General features: G+C 42.9%; 1 protein-coding gene and 1 pseudogene across 3 annotated transcripts in view; both read right to left on the reverse strand.

Annotated features, from left to right (window-relative positions):
* Cacna2d3 (calcium voltage-gated channel auxiliary subunit alpha2delta 3) overlaps positions 1 to 16655 on the reverse strand; it is an 818761-nt gene that overhangs the window by 365198 nt on the left and 436908 nt on the right. The gene's annotated exons all lie outside the window — the stretch shown is intronic.
* Positions 16065 to 16448, reverse strand: LOC129680606 (anaphase-promoting complex subunit 10-like; annotated as a pseudogene).

Genomic DNA, 16655 nt, shown 5'->3' on the forward strand with positions numbered 1-16655 from the left:
GAGGTGCTTGGCTGATGGTGCAGATGGATATATATTTCAATATGCATATTAAAACACAGGTCAGAACTTTGTCCTATAAAATGCTGGCAAAAGTTCAACAGCCACTCCCCTGGGACTGTCTTGACATGAGTACCTGCAGTGTCAGCTCTTGATCTCTATCAGTCAATCTGAGGCAGCAACAGAGAGTTATCAACTGTTCTGTCTACAAGAGGCAGACTCACAGACCTGTATCCCAGAGTGTCCGGTAGCCAGCTCTCAAAAATGTTTCAGACATTTCTTCCCCTTTGTTTTCAAGAAAGCCTGAACTTTCTTTTAAGAAGAGTTCCTAAAGGGTTGTTTCTTACATTGAGAGGAAAAGAAAGAATTGGTGCTTTGGAAGGGCTACAATAATTATTCTGTGCAGAGGAAACACATTTCACTAAGTACTGCTTGGCTCATGCACACATCCTCCCCTTTGGAGTCCTGATCTGCAACAGTCCTCTTTTGAAATTCTAAAACCATCACTTTTTATCCTGTCCCACTGAGGTACAAATTAAGTCACATGAAAGCAAAACTGAAGTGATCCAAATCTTAAAAGCCTCAGAGTTTCCATGGGATGTGAGGGTCAAATTCATACAGGCAGGAGTTGAAAGTCCCCCAGATCTAGGCTTCTGAAGCCACAGGCTCCAGATGCCTGTTCCAGCTTAGTCCATCTTCTCCAAAGCAGAGGGCACTTGGGAAATCTACTCCTGAGCTCTGCCTGAATCCCAGGATGCTTCTTGACCTTTAGACAATCCTCGTCCACATCTCACTTTCAGTTCGTATTCTAACACTGATTTCCACATGGGCCTTTCTGCTTTCTAACAAGGCACATCAGGCCACAGAATTCATGCCTGCTAGTTAATATACAGCTCATGCAAGTCCCCCAAAGAGGCCCACTAGTCACCACCCTCAGCTGTTTTCTTTCCTTGAGAGGAATCCCTGAGGAGAAAAGAGACTAGAACAAAATTTACTTTTACTCTGTGGAAGAGTGAACAATTCACCAAGCTTAGTTAGAATGTGACATCCCAGGAAGGGGTGGGGAGGCTCTTTTGAGATGCTCTGAGCTCTAAGGAGGGTCTGAGAGCGGGCAAGGCTTGACTTGCTGGGCTGTAGGACCCCACACCCTCACCATGCCCTAGAAACCTGTTTCCTTCCCACTGTTCATAAGAATGAATAACCTAAGGGTAGCTGGGTGGACAAGAGATTGGCCAAAGTGATCTGGCATCAGGAGGCTTATGATTAATGAATTAGATGTATGAAGAAGGACTGTGTGGTTTGGGTTAGGAGGCTACTGGATTTCCCAAAAGCCTACTCCAAAAAGGAGCTAAATAAGCTAATGTCTCATCTGCGATGAAGACCTTGTACTGTGCATGGCTTATGCCAGATTTGGGCATTCAGAATCTTTCCTGTTGGGCTGCTGGATTCAAGTTTAAAAGGTAAGTCATTCCTCTGCCGCAGGCAGCATTCATAAGCAGTTGGTGACTCACCAGGAGAGGCGGAATGCTTGCCTTGACTTAAATCCACTTAGGCTTCCTTCTGTCCACAAATGTTTACCAAGCACGTCCCGTGTATTGGGCATTGTACCAGGTTCTAAGCTTAGAAAAAATAAAAACAAACAAACAAACAACCCAGAAACTTCTATATCTGCTAGAAAAGACAAACACTTCAGAGATTATGGTAACCATCACTGGCCACCATTGTCGTCAGCGCCATGGAGAAGTGTAGGCCGCTGGAAAATCTGTACGTATGGAAGGTCATGCCCTCACACCACAGAAGGCTTCCTGAAACTTAGTTCATCACAACCTAGAGTTGGAGAGATTTTTGAGATTCTTACTGAGTCCCTGGGTACTCTCTATGTACCCTCACCAAGAGAGCTCGAAGGGGAAGCACTAGAGAATCTATGCTTTCTCCCTATCCAGGGGTTCTCAGACCAGCAGGAGGTACTGGGGACTGGGTCCAAGATTTGGGCTTTACAGGTAAGTTCTGGAATTTGCCTGGTTGTTGGTTCTTGTTTAACATTGTTTCTTTAGCTACGAGGCAGTACACTATCAGTATCTGAATCTTAGAAGTCCCAGGAGCAGCGAGGGGATGCTTGCACAGGGCTCTGCAAGTGGCTGACTAGCATCCAGGAAAGCCCCCAGATATATGATGTATGCTAGCCAACATGCTGTTCACATGATGGGCAAAACAGACATGTCCTACTTCTACAGCATTCTATTTCTCACAGATGAGATGACAAATACAATTCACCTCCTAAGGTCTTTATGTATTATAAGGCTGAAAAGTGAGGCACACAAAAGAAAAGCATCGATGAAGACTAGGGCCCCCTTACTCATCATGTCAGCATGAAAATCATAAAACAGGAGGCATGTGAGCCAGGCCATGAAAACTTGAAGAGTAAGTCAGTGCAAAAGCTGGGGATGAAGGCCAAGCAGAGGAAATAGAAGATACAAATGTCTCAAAGTAGCCAGGATCAGAGAGTTGAGTAGAGGGACAAAGCATACATGTGTGAGGAGAAAGCTGAGGAGAATGGAATCAGCTTCTCATGGGTAAGAGTGAGATGCCAATCGAGGCCTCAGGGAAGAACAAGGGTGCTATCTGTTTCTAGTTTCTAAAAGACCTCCCCGTCCCATGGGCTGCCTTTTCTCTCTGTGGATTATTTCCTGTGCTGTATAGACACTGTTGAGTTTGATACAGCCCCACTTATCTGGTTTGGTTGTTGTTCTTTTGTTGTTCATGCTTTGTCATACTGTCCATGATAAATCTAAACCATATATAAACTGCATGCAGACTTCCCATCTGATAAGAGGTTAATTTCCAAAACACATAAACAACTCTGTAAACTAAATAGCAAAATAGAAGCAAAACAACCTGATTAAGAAAAAACAAACAAAATTCTTGTGTAGATATTTTCACAGAGGAGACATATAAGTGTCCAATAAGTGTCTGAAAAGATGCTCCACAAAGCACTCTCTAGAGGAAATGAGAAGGATATTCCCACTACTCTTGTTATGGGGAAGTGTAACAAGAGCTGGTAAGAAAAGGGAACCCAGGTGCAGAAACAGGGTGAGATGTGGTATAGTCCTTATGGAAAATACTATGAAGGATATTTAAAAATTAAAACAAAACCACCCATGGACAGAAATACCTAATACCTTTTTTTTTTTTTTTTTTTGGAATGAAACCAAAAGAATTGAAATCAGGATTTCTAAAAGATTGATACTCTTCCATGTACCTTACAGCATTACTCACAGTGACCAGAATATGAGAACAATCCAAATGTCCACAGGTGAAGGAATGAAGAAAGACAATGTATCATGTACAGAAAAAGAATTCTACTGCATTTTCTACAATATGATGTACCCAGGAGACACCAAGCTAATCAACCCATTTACAGAAATACAAGTACTGCCTGTTTCCTCTCACATAATCCAGCTATAAGAGTCAAGGTATTGGAAGAGGCTGTAGAACGTGACTCACTGCTGACATAGTGTGGTGGAGAAGGATGGGGAGTCGTTCAAAGAATCGTGTGAGGGAGTTCCACAGGCCACCAAGCCTGATGACCCAAGTTCACTTCTCAGGATCGACATGTTGGAGATAGAACCAATTCCCAGTAGTTGTCACTTTACCGCCAAACACATACATACCATGGCAGCAAAACTAACCTCCCCCACAAATAAACATAATTTTACAAAGTGAAAGAGCAGCAGAGGATGAGTTCTAGGGAACTGCTGGAGATGAGTGGTGTGTACTCATCTGGTGATAGGAGATGTGCCAGTAGAGTTCTGATGGTGATCGATACATTTACTTTTTGCCTGGACTGTGGTCAAGACGAATGTACAGAAATGTCCAAATATGCCAATTGCATGTATTAGTCACATGCTGTTTACAGTATATCAATTATACCTAAAACTGGAAAATGTTAAAGGAAAATGTCTCTCTGGCTCCTGCATGGAGTACAAGCCATTTCAAAATGGATAAAAATGTCAGCATCAAGACACCACCTTGTTCCATTAGGTAGTAGTCCCCATCCCACCTAAGTGCCTTACCCTATTATCCAATAGAAGTAAAAAAGCCTGGGAAGCTAGAAGATGTCAGTGGTGTGGAAAGGGTGAAAGACTTACTTGGCAGGTTTCGATTATCATTGGGTATGCCAGCTAATAATCAAATACATCTCCTAACTACAGAGGCAGGGCTCTATAAGGCTGGGCTCAGGACTCTGCAGAGCAGAGTTCTGCTCTGCCAATTGTTCCTGGCCAGGCTCTTGACCAGTAAAGGTAGGCTATACCAATGCAGGAGGAAGGAGGGGAAGTTATTCTTCCTGTTGGCTTCTTGCTGGTCCCCCTAGTTCACTTTAGCTGTTAATGTGTCAGTCTAGAGCATCAGTTCTCAACCTGAGGTTGGCATCCCTTTGGGGGTCAAATATCACAGGGGTCGAATATCAGATGTCTTGCATATCAGATATTTACATTACAATTTATAATGGTAGCAAAATTCCAGTTGTGAAGTAGCAATGAAAAAATAGTTTTATGGTTGGGGTCACCACAATGTGAGGAACTGTATTAAAGGGTCGCAGTGTTAGGAATGTGGAGGACCACTGGTCTAGAGTCACCGGAGAAGGAAGTCTCAATTGAGGGATTATCTGAACCACATTGGCCTGTTGGCAGGTCTGTGGGGTATTGTCTTAGACATCAATGAATGCAGGAGGGCCTAGCCTACCTTGCGTAGCACCATCCCCAGGCAGGTGGTCGTGAACTGTATGTGAAAACTAGCTGAGTATAGCCACTCTTCAAGCGAAATAGCAAGAATCACCCTCCTGCTTCTTTTCTGTCCTTGGCATTGAAGGAATCTGAGTTAGTATTGTACAAGATAGCTAGAGGCATGTTTTGAGTTTCTGCCTTGATTTCTCTCAATAATGGACCATAGTCTGGACGTATAAGCCAAATAAATTGTTTCCTTTCCTAAGCTGTTTTGGTCCCTGTGTTTTTCAACAGAAAGGAAACAACTGTGGCTCTTGTTCCTAATGCCTTTCCCTCCAGCAAGGATGTTTTCTCTGGGCAGGGACAGTTTTTATCCCAGCAACAGTGATGATTCCAGGTGGAGGGGTTTCCCACTGGCAGAATCAACCTCAAACACTTCAGCCATCCCTTCCCCAAAAGCTGTAACCTAGCCTCACAGTTACCTCCTCAGAGCCCTCCTTAGAGGTCAGGGACCCGGTCACATGGCTTCTTTTTGCAGCAGATATAACTGGTCCAGGTAATGTTTCCCATCAAGTTCTAGCTTGGAAAGATGCTCCCAGAGTGTGTGTAACACTGAGCAGAACTCAGACCACAGGGCTCTGGCTGCAGGCAGTAGAATTCAACACCATTCCTACAAGCTCTCATTTATCAATGCCTTAGTGACTCCAAGGCACCACAGGGACAGGGCAAAGGCCATGGGTACTGTCTAATATGAGTGGGTAAGATCCTGTGACAACCAGTTCATACTTTGGTATCTGAGAGAAATTCCTTCAACAGTTAAATAAGACCTTCAATCGAAGTTCCAGGCCGGCCAGCACTACATAGTGAGAACTTGTTTTAAAAAAATAAATAAATAAAAGAAAATAAAAAGGAGTTTCAATAAGAGAGCCTCCCACAGGGCAGAGCAAAACATTCCACAATGAGCTATAGTAAGCAGAGGGATTATGACTTTCCTAGCGTGGTGAGTAGAGGCTACTCAGAGAGTCCCTCACTGCAAGATGGTGGAGGCACCTGGTGCGAAAGTACACTACCGCGCACATGCTTTCTGAAGCCAGTGGCACCTGGATGGAAGCCAAGGCCAACAAGCCCAGGAAGAAACCCAGCAGCTGAGGCAGCAGAAAAGTGGCCCACGGCTGCCTGGAGCTCCGGAGTCCTAGCGATTCTTTCAATGACAGGCCGTGGCCACCCATCAGTGAGACCCTCCCTAACATGCCTTGTCATGTCCTTCTTGCCGGAGTCACAAGATGTTTAATACCAGCAGAAGTAATTAAAAATAAACGGGGAGACAATGAACCATTTCGACTCTGCCTCCAGCTGTGAGGAAGGCCCTTATGAGCTCTTGCCGTGCTGACGGCAAATGCTTTTCCTGTCATTCTGTTGACTGACCAGGAGTAATGAATGTTCCTGCTACTTTTTCAAGACAGCTTTAGGATTCATCGCCCTTGAAAGACTACAGCAGAGACTCACCCAAAACGGCCAGACTGCCATGTGACTGCAGTCAGGGGAAAGAATGAGTAGAAGAGAAGGGGAGGGCTAAAGAAAGGACCCTCTCAACAGAGGCCTGAGGTACCATACCAGTGAGAAATAGCAGCCTTCTGAAGCATTCATTAAAAATAGAGTCTACCATCTAGACCCCTGCCACCCAGTGAAGTTGATGAAAACTGGCAGAGAACTTCACCTCTCATACTGCAAGTAACCCTAGTCTTTGTCTCCTGAGTGCCATAGAACACAGAACTATATGCTTATCTGTGTTTACTGCTCAAAACCCATCCCCCATTGCCACTATTCCTGTATCAAGGAAGGATTCCAGCTTTCTGTTGTGCCCATCAAAACACAGAGGAGCTGGCCCCTGTGGCCCTGCCAGCCTCTTGCATGGCACAGTCCTCATGCCTCCCAGCTCCAGCTATGCACTCTTCAGTGGACTCTGGCTACATGCCCAACTTTTCCTGCCTCCACTTTATGGTTCCTGTCAGTTACCTGTGATTCCCCCCTTACCCCAACAGGTTTCCCTTTCTGTCCCATCCTTCAGAATGGCCACCATGTCATTCTCCATCTTAGAGTGATATTTGTCTGGTTCAGAAGATTTATCATAGTTTGAGTGTTATTTGTGATATGCTTCAGTTTTCAGTGATTTCTTTGAATGTCTGTATCAACCTCATACTTCTGAGGTCTGTTAGAATACCCTGAGGTGCAAGGGACCCAAGTAAAGAATTATCACACAGTGAAAACCCCAATACTTTTTTTCATCTATTCCTTTTGCCAACAGTCCCTCGAACTCCCATAGTAATCTGCTTCTATGGAATGGAAACAGACACAGTTAGTATAGCAGTATAGCGGTGGTCACAATAACTATTTTTCATACACACACACAATGATATTAATTTCTTGGGTTGCTTGTGATCTTTGGAAAATCCTATCTCCTTTCAACTTCCTCAAAGAAAGGCAAAAAGCTGGGCATAATGGAATTTAGAAAGAAAAGCAGAAAACAAAAAAAAAAACCAAAACTTTCTTTCCAAATGGTTCTCTGTTATTCAAAGACTGAATTTATAAAAGAATTAGCTCTTTAGAGATAATCAGCTGCTCTCTAAATGGTCTTAAGACCCACTCAACAAGAGGGGAATCATGCCTGATACTGGAAACTCAACCAACTACTCAGAGTTAGTGAAATCATATACCTTGGAAGAGAACCTAAAACTGTCATTTTACTAACCCAGCATAATCCCTAACTACATACTAAATATTCATCTTTATACCCAAAGTTAAGTGTAGTCTTCACCCAACATCAAGGAAACTTTGCAACAGATGAGGACACTTACAGAAAACCACAGCCAATCAAAATGCAGAGTTGTAGAGCCCAGTCCAAAAGGATACAACCACAACATAGCTCCTTCATCAGAGGCTCTCAGTTCACTGAGGAAGAGGAGGTGAAAAGACTGTAAGACCCAAAGCAACATAGATTTCTGTCTCCTGGGAATTTCAGAAGCTACACCCAAAAAGTCATGCCAACACGTCTGCATAAAAATGATCTGAACAAGACAGACAGACATGCTAATGTGGGCAGGGGAGGTCAATCCTGCACAAAGAACTCCTGGCAACTAAGGAATGCTGCGAGCAAAAGAAATAGTTTACCCCAGAGAGGAACACACAACTAGTTATCCAGTACTGAATGGTCAGCCCTGAAAACACACATATGAGTAACATTATACAGACTAAGATGGTTGTGCTTATGTAATTGGAAATATACATCAACAATTAATGAAAAAAGAGACCATGAATTTTTGAAAAAGATCAGTGAGGGTATATGAGAGAGTTTGGAGGGAGGAAAAGGAAGAGTAGAATGATGTAATTATATTATAATCTCAAAAAATAAAATGATTTTTAAAAATTAAAAAAAAAAGAATTAGCACTAACGTTGCTCAGAAGCTGTGTTCCCCAGAGTCGTGCAGCCTTCATGGAAAAATTAGGTACAGGGAGGCTGAGCCTTACAAAACTCCACAGGGGCTCTGAGGCAAAGCTAAATCCTTGAGCGTCCTGAATGCCACATGGACAAGGCAGACTACAGCAAGGAAAGGAACCCCATGTGGGCAAGACCTGATTCAGCCCTTCAGAGATCTTGGTGGCACCAGCTTTAAGCTTGGTGACCTCAACAGTGCTTCTGAAGTGCTTGGAAGACATGTCCTGGAGTCTTCCTAAGATCAAAGCCTTCCCTTTACTCTGTTCTAAAACTGGTCTCCACCAGGTCACCAAGGGTCCTCCAAGAACCCTGAGCCCCAATATAATCTTTTTTGTCTTTTCTTTTTTTCTGGTGTAAGGACTGAACCTAGGGTCTTGTGCAAGCCAGAAAAGCATTTACCCCGACCTACATCCCTAGCTTCTCCAGAAGCTCCTGAAGAACCTGGAGGCTACCACCTCCCATCCTCTTCTTCAAATGACTGAATAGCGAAACCCACACAAGTGGACTATCGTTTGCCTTTTAAGCCCCTTCATCCTCTCTGAAGAGAACACTCATTTAAATACACAGACATCCTTGTCCAGAGACCAGATGATTTTTCTCCTCTTTGCTTTGCCTACAGGGGAACTCTCTAGGGGTTCCAGGACCCCAGAATCCTGTTGTCCTGCAGATTGTCTTGCATATGGGGCCAGTGAAGACAAATGATAGACTTACTGCCCTGCTGCCACTGAGCACAGTGTGGAGCCTTTGACCTGTGCTCATTTCGCTTTGCTTCTTCTTTAAGAGAGCTGCATGCCCCTTAAGGATCAACCTTTGCCCCTGACTATGAAGCCACTGACCAAGTCCATCAGCTCCTCACTGTGGAACTTGAATCAGTCAGTGTCTCAGTTTCTTCTGGAAAAAAAAATGGTATAATGGTGTTCCCATCTCACACAGTAGCACCTGATAGGTTTAGAACAATGCCTGATACAAATTAGACGCAATACTAATTTGCCTCCAGGCATCAGTTCATCTTATGACTTGAGGGCATAAGAGATCAGGTTGAAACAGATTACTTATTGAAAAAACTCAGGTTCTGGGGAATGAAGAGGAAGTAAATAGAGAATTCAAAACCATTTCTGTTCTATAGGTTGTTCAGTGACATCCAAGAGGAAAAGATGGGTTATCATCCTCATTTAACTTCCGGGCATTGTTCCTCTTCTACCCACACCAAGATTAAGTTAGTAGGTAATCTGTTATTTAACTGTTACAAGTAAAATATTAATTTTACTTTTTGTTACCTAAAGGGTAACAGCCAAATGAAGTTTTCCAGCTCATGGGTAGACTGGTCTTTCACTAATGACATGGATAAGAGAGATGCTGTTCTATTTATGTTTTGAGGATGGTTACAAACTCTTTGAATCACTCCAATTCCTGTGCTGAAGTCCTGGTTCATTGTCCGATGCTACATAAGAAGATGACTAGAATAGGAAATATGGAGGATGGAATTCCAATTCAGAGCCATGAGAGCATTCATTGGCCCTTCCATGCTGTTCTTTCTTCCCCATGTGAGGATTTGCTAGGGTACTCTCCAGACTGTGAAATATAAGTCATTGTCATTAATAAGCCACCCAGACCATGACATTTTGTTAAAACAACCCAAACCAAGAAGGGAATCTCTGGTCTCTCAAATGTGACTCTTCGTAGCCTATCTCTTCTACCTCTTCACTGACCTGAGATCGTGGTCTCCTGCCATGGACATATACATCCAAGGAGGAGCTATCATGTGTAATGGTTCTGAAGAGTCAACCTTCCAGGCCCTGGTTGTAGCTCAAGGCCGGGGTACCCCACCCCTCAGCATACCTGTCCCAGGCATGGTAGCCTGAGTCTGAGGCATCACTGAAGGAGGTGCAAGGATGGGGACGTACCTCGCTACTGGAAATCTGTAAAGGCCTCAGTATTCTAGGCTGAGATCCCTAGCAAGGAAAAGCATATTCCACTCACGGTCTCACTAGTCTCAATTCTATTCTTTATAGTTCATCTATGAAGAAAAGAGCCCGAGAAAAGGAAGGGTACTACCACCACCATTCTCAGAGGCCTCCAGGGCAGGCAGCACTCTATCCCGAGGGCATCTCAGGGATGCACAGCTACACAGTGCCTCTTCCTTCTCTGCAAAGACCCTTTAGAGCAGGTATTGACAAACAATCTTAAAGGACGGTGGAATAGTTGCTTCAGGCTCCATGGGCTAGTCAGTTTCTGTCACAATCAAACCCAGGCATCAGCCATAGGCAATATAGGAGCAGATAGGTATGACCATAGTAAAATAACCCTGTCTACAGACTCAGAAATTTGACCTTCATCTGCTTTTCTTCATGAAGTGTTTTTGTTTTTATTTAAGTTTTATTTTCTTTTGTGTATATGGATATTCGTGTGTATGTGTGTTTGTGTGTGGTATATGTGCATATGTATGTATAAGTGTTCATTCATGTGCATGTGTGTATGGAAATCAGAAGAGAACATCAGGTATCTTGCTCTATTTGCCATATTCCCCAGAGATTCTCTTTGCTGGGGTGACAAGTTTACAGAGACAGCATTAGAAAGAAAGAGAGAAAGAGAGAAAGAAAGAGAAAGAGAGAGAAAGAAAGAAAGAAAGAAAGAAAGAAAGAAAGAAAGAAAGAGAGAGGAAGGGAGGGAGGGAGGGAGGGAGGAAGAAAGAAAGAAAGAAAGAAAGAAAGAAAGAAAGAAAGAAAGAAAGAAAGAAAGAGAAAAAAGAAAGCTGCTGGGGATTTGAAGTCATAACCTCATACTTATGTAGCAAAATCTCTTACTTGCTGAGCCATCTCCCCAACTCACTGTTGTTGTTTGTTTGTCTTTTCATTTTGAAAATGTGCATTTATTCATAACCTATTATCTGCCAAAGCAGGAAGTAAGCCATATTAAACTTGTAGGTGCTAAGCCATCCAACCAGGATCCTTCTACCTTTTGTACTTCAGGGGCCTAACAAGTAATAATAAATAATTCTATTACTTTAAAAGTTAGAAGAACAACTGTGTGGGTGGTGGCAGATCCAACCATTTTTCTCATTTAAATGTACATAGCACTAGGTTTGACCAGGTCCTGGAAAAAGCACTTCTCATGTCGCAGAGTTCGTGTGTTTTATTATGAATGTATAAGCGCTAGTGTTAAACCACTAACCAAAGAATATTAAGCAAAAGTAAATGGTGTCTCATAAATGAATGAATAGCTCCTCACTTCCACTCTTGGAAGTAAATGCTGGCAAGGGACACATTGCACGGGCAATCACAAGGCTGCATTCACAGCTTCTTGGTTAATTTCCAATAATGTATTCTCTCTTCCAGTGCACTCTAAGATGTTTTATTATGCAGCTTTCTTCAGCAAGTTTGGGCTTGAGTAGGTACTAAACATCTTTTAGAAGTGACAACCACTGGGTTTGAGAGATGGCTCAGCCGTTAAATGCTAGGCTCACAATCATAAATACAACAGTGACAATCACAAATGCTCCCCCAAGGCTTCTCCCTCCATCTCTTCTGCCTTCTTCTTAAAACCCAGCTTCCATGCTATGCAGAAGTCCAGTTGACTGTACTGAGAAGTAGACTCAGAAATTCCCTGGAAGACTAGATGCTATGTAGAGAGAGAGGCCATGGTGGGAAGTCCTGAGGCCACCTGCCATGCTTCCACCATGTGCAACTTTTCTGCTGACTTCCCCTGACACCATGTGCAGCCCAAACACTGTGAGTTAGTATATCCACAGAATCACACAAAATAATAACTTATTGCTATTTGATGACTATAAATATGGGTTGTTTTATAGCATAGTTTCTGGTAAGTGGTTTTCCTTCCTTTCCACCTTCTCCTGGCTTCTTAATATTGTTTTTATCTATTGCTATGTAACAAATTAACAATATCAGGGTGCTTCAGAACAACCTGAATTTCTGGCTTCACGGCTTCTGTGGGTTGGAAGTGTGTACAGAGCCTTACTGGCACTAGGTTTCCTAAGGCTGTAGGTGATGTAGAGAATGGACTGGTTTTTATCCCAAGGCCTGACGTGGTAAGAATCCACTGCGCCAAGGTCACTCACACTCTTGAAGGATCTTCCTTTCCCTGTGGCTGCAAGACAGAGGGCCCAGCTTTCTCCTGGGTATGAGCTGGTAGCCCCTTGGGTCTAAAACATTGCCTGTGGTTCCATGTGCTTGGGATTCACTTTCTTCATCACTCTAGCAAAAAGAACCTATGGGCCTAGCCCTTCTTCCCTGATTTTTGATTAAACAAGCCCTATCCAGGATGTCTCTTGATTAGCTTGCATTAACTGGGGAGAAAAACACCCCTCTCCATTATGAGATTCTACTGATTAGAAACAAGCCACTGAAGTTGCCCACACTGAAGGTGAAAAGGTTATATGGGACATAAACCCTATAGGGGTCAGAAAGTTACCTAAGGCTTTCTTTGCCAGATTTTTTTGGGTAGGTTTGAGCAAGGTGCAAGCTGGCAGGATTGTTTAAAATCTGTCTTTTTATACACTTATTAAAAGAATGGTGGTTTAGGACACCAACAGAAGAGTCTATAAGACTGGCCCTCTACCTCCTTAGGACAAATCCTGAGTGTCTGGAGATTAGGGCTCAGTTTCATATGTGTTCTTCAGTGATTGCCAGGGTCCAGGGCAAGAAACATTGGACTATGGGATCCAGTTCTTGCACAGGTAAAAAGGAGAACAGGACTGACCCTGATCATTGAGCTATTTCTTCTTCTTCTTCTTCTTCTTCTTCTTCTTATTATTATTATTATTATTATTATTATTATTATTATTATTATTAATTATACTTTATTTACTTTGTATCCCCCCTGTAGTTCCCTCCTTTCTCCCTTTCCAATCCCTCCCTTCCTCCTCCTTATCCACACATGCCTCTCCCCAAGTCCACTGGTAGGGAAGGTCTTCATTTCCTTCCTTCTGATCCTAGTCTGTTAGGTCTCATCAGGAGTGGCTGCATTGTCTTCCTCTGTGGCCTGGTAAGGCTGCTCCCCCCTCAGGGGGAGGTGATCCAAGAGCAGGCCAATCAGTTCATGTCAGAGACAGTCCCTGTCCCCATTACTATGGAACCCACTAGGAGACTGAACTGTCATAGGCTACATCTGTGCAGGGGTTCTGGGTTATCTCCATGCATGCTACTTGGTTGGACTATCAGTCTCAGGGAAGACCCATGTGCCCAGATTTTTTGGATCTGTTGCTCTCCTTGTGGAGCTCCTGTCCCCTCTGGGTCTTACTAACTCCCACTTCTTTCATAAGATTCCCTGCAATTTCCTCAAAGTTTGGCTATAAGTCTCAGCATCTGCTTTAATAGTCTCAGGACAGAGCCTTTCAGAGGCCCTCTGTGGCAGCCTCCTAACTTGTTCCCTGTTTTCTCCTTCTTCTGATGTCCACCCTCTTTGCCTTTTTGGATGGGGATTGAGATTTTAGTCAGAGTTCTCCCTCTTGATTAGTTTCTTTAGGTATACAGATTTTAGTAGGTTTATCCTAGAGAAACACTTAAAGAAATGCTCAACGTCATTAGTCATCAGGGAAATGCAAATCAAAACGACTCTGAGATTTCACCTTACACCCATCAGAATGACTAAGATCAAAAACTCAAGTGACAACATATGCTAGAGAGGTTATGGAGAAAGGGGAACCCTCCTCCACTGATGGTGGGAATGTAAACTGGTACAACCACTCTGGAAGTCAATCTGGCACTTTCTCAGACAATTAGGAATAGCTCTTCCGCAAGATCCAGCCATACCACTTCTAGGCATATATCCAAAAGAGGCTCAAGTATACAATAAGGATATTTGCTCAACCATGTTTGTAGCAGCTTTATTTGTAATAGAAGCTGGAAACAATCAAGATGCCCCTCAACTGAGGAATGGATACAGAAAGTATGGTACATCTACACAATGGAATACTACTCAGCAATAAAAAACAAGGAAATCATGAAATTTGCAGGTAAATGGTGGGAACTGGAAAAGATCACCCTGACTGAGCTATCCCAGAAGCAGAAAGACACACACAATATATACTCACTCATATAGACATATAATATAGGATAAACCTACTAAAATCTGTACAGCTAAAGAGCTATTTCTTATATGTGGGGTTCTCAACACTGGCATCTCCTTCAAGCAGTGATGTATTATGAATGTTTGCTCTCAAGCCACACCCACACAGTGCAATCGAAGCTCCAGGTTGAGTCCTGCATGGGAACCAGCCCTCCAGGTATAGCTGGGGCTTATTTGAGTCTGAGAACTACTGTTCTTTGAGAATCATGTTCCATTCTTATGATCATTTTTCTCCCTCCCAATTGCACTTCTTGTTTTTATAGTCTTGAAGATTGCCAATTACTGAGTGTCAGGCACAGCCTTTACTAAAGAGCTAGTATTCAAAATAATGGAGAAAGATGACTGCTTAGACCTTCCACATTGTCTCACTTTACTGAGATGTTAAATCATATTGGGGTGCTATGTAAATTTCTCACCTGTAACCTCATGAGGAAGCTCATAAAACAAAACGGAGAATGAATGCAAATATGAGCGTCATGGAATTCTCCGGATGGGGCTGAAGGGCAAGGTGGGCTGCACCATTAATTTCAAGCAATAAAAGACTGTCTTAATATAGAAATATTTTCTGCTTCTGTTTGCCATTTCCTTTTTGTTTTGAAGTTTTAATGTCTTTATTTTTATTTTTATAATTTATTCACTTTATATTCCGATTGTAGCCCTTCCCTCATCTCCTCCTGTTCCCACCCTTCCTCCTTTTCTCTCCTCCCCCTCCCCTAGTCCCTTGAAAGGGGGAGTCCTTCTCCCCTGCTATCTAACTCTGGTCTAGCAAGTCTCATCAGGACTGCCTGGATCCTCTTCCTCTGTGGGCTAGCAAGGTCTCCCCATCAGGAAGAAGTGATCAATGAGCAGACAACTGAGCTAATATCAGAGACAGTCCCTGCTCCCCTTATTAGGAAATCCGCTTGGAGACTAAGCTGCTTACATCTGAGTAGGGGTGATAGGTCCTCTCCAAACATGATCCTTGGTTGATATATTGGTCCCTACAGTTCCCCCTGAGCCCACATTTGTTGGCTTTGTTGGTCTCCTTGTAGAGCTCCTATACCCTCTTTGTCCTACTACCCCCTACCCCTTCCACAAGACTCCCTGCTCTCTGCCCAAAGACTGGCTGTGAGTCTCTGCATCTGCTTCAATTCCCTGCTGGGTGGAGTCTTTCAGGAATTATCTATGGTAGGCTCCTGTCCTGTTCCCTTGTCCCCGCTGCTTCTGGTGTCTATCCTGTTTGCCTTCTGAATGAGAATTGAGCATCCTCCCTAGGGTCCTCCTTGTTATTGACCTTCTTTAGGTCTGTAGATTTTAGTATGTTTACCCTATCTTATATGGCTAATATCTACTTGTAAGTGAGTATATACCACAAGTGTCCTTCTGGTTCTCGGTTACCTCACTCAGGATGATCTTTTCTAGTTCTGTCCATTTGCCTGCAAATTTCATGATTTCCTTTTCTTTTTTTACTTATCTATTTAAATTATCTTTAGACACATAAAATTATAAGGTGACATGACTTTTCACTCAAGATACTTAATACAATATGCAACAATAGGATAAAGCAAATGTCTGTTTCACTTTTGTCCCATTTAAAAAAATCACTGTATTGAATGATATATCATTAATTGATGGTTATGCATCTAGGAAATTTCCCAGTGGAGCTCTTTTTTCCACTGGTGTGTATATTTTCATTTGTCTCATGTGGGTATCTCTTCCATTCTGGTGACTCGCTAAAACAGCAATCAGTATCATGAATGTGTGCTTTAGCTTCTAATGATTATCAGTTAAAGGACCATGAATCCAGTCACTTGGTTCCATCAATTCAAGTTACTGTGAATCCAGCTGAATTTCTTGAAGGTTGTGGAACTTATTTCCTACTTTGGCTGAGATTTTGCTTGGACTGCAGCTTTCATCAGATTTATGGTCTGCATTTACATAATGTCTTCACTGTTGTTTTCTTCTCAATTGGATAGTAACTAAATGAGGCTGATAGCCATCAGATTGCCAGCTAAGTTTCTAGATTGTCATCTAGTAACTGATCCAGTTCAAATCCTGGTTTGATGTAAGAGTGACCAATCAGCTTGAGACTCAATTTTCCTTACGGTCCAAGCCCTCTCCATTTGCTTAGGATCAGTACCAGGAGGTGTCTTGTTCAGTGTGGTGGTCATTTTTTAAATTATTTTGTATGCCACAATTCCAGGTCTCAAGGCCTGCTGCAGGTTCGTACCATTCCCACCATAGCTCAATGATTCTAGGATCCCTCAGCTAGTTGGCACTACATCCAGTTATAAGAGCTGATTAGTATTCCATTGTGTAAATGTACCACAACTTCTGTATCCATTCTATAGCTCATGGGCATATACCTGAAAGGACAT

The sequence above is a fragment of the Psammomys obesus genome, unplaced genomic scaffold (genome assembly GCF_907164565.1).
Source record: "Psammomys obesus unplaced genomic scaffold, mPsaObe1.curated_primary_1811, whole genome shotgun sequence".
NCBI classification, from domain to species: domain Eukaryota; kingdom Metazoa; phylum Chordata; class Mammalia; order Rodentia; family Muridae; genus Psammomys; species Psammomys obesus.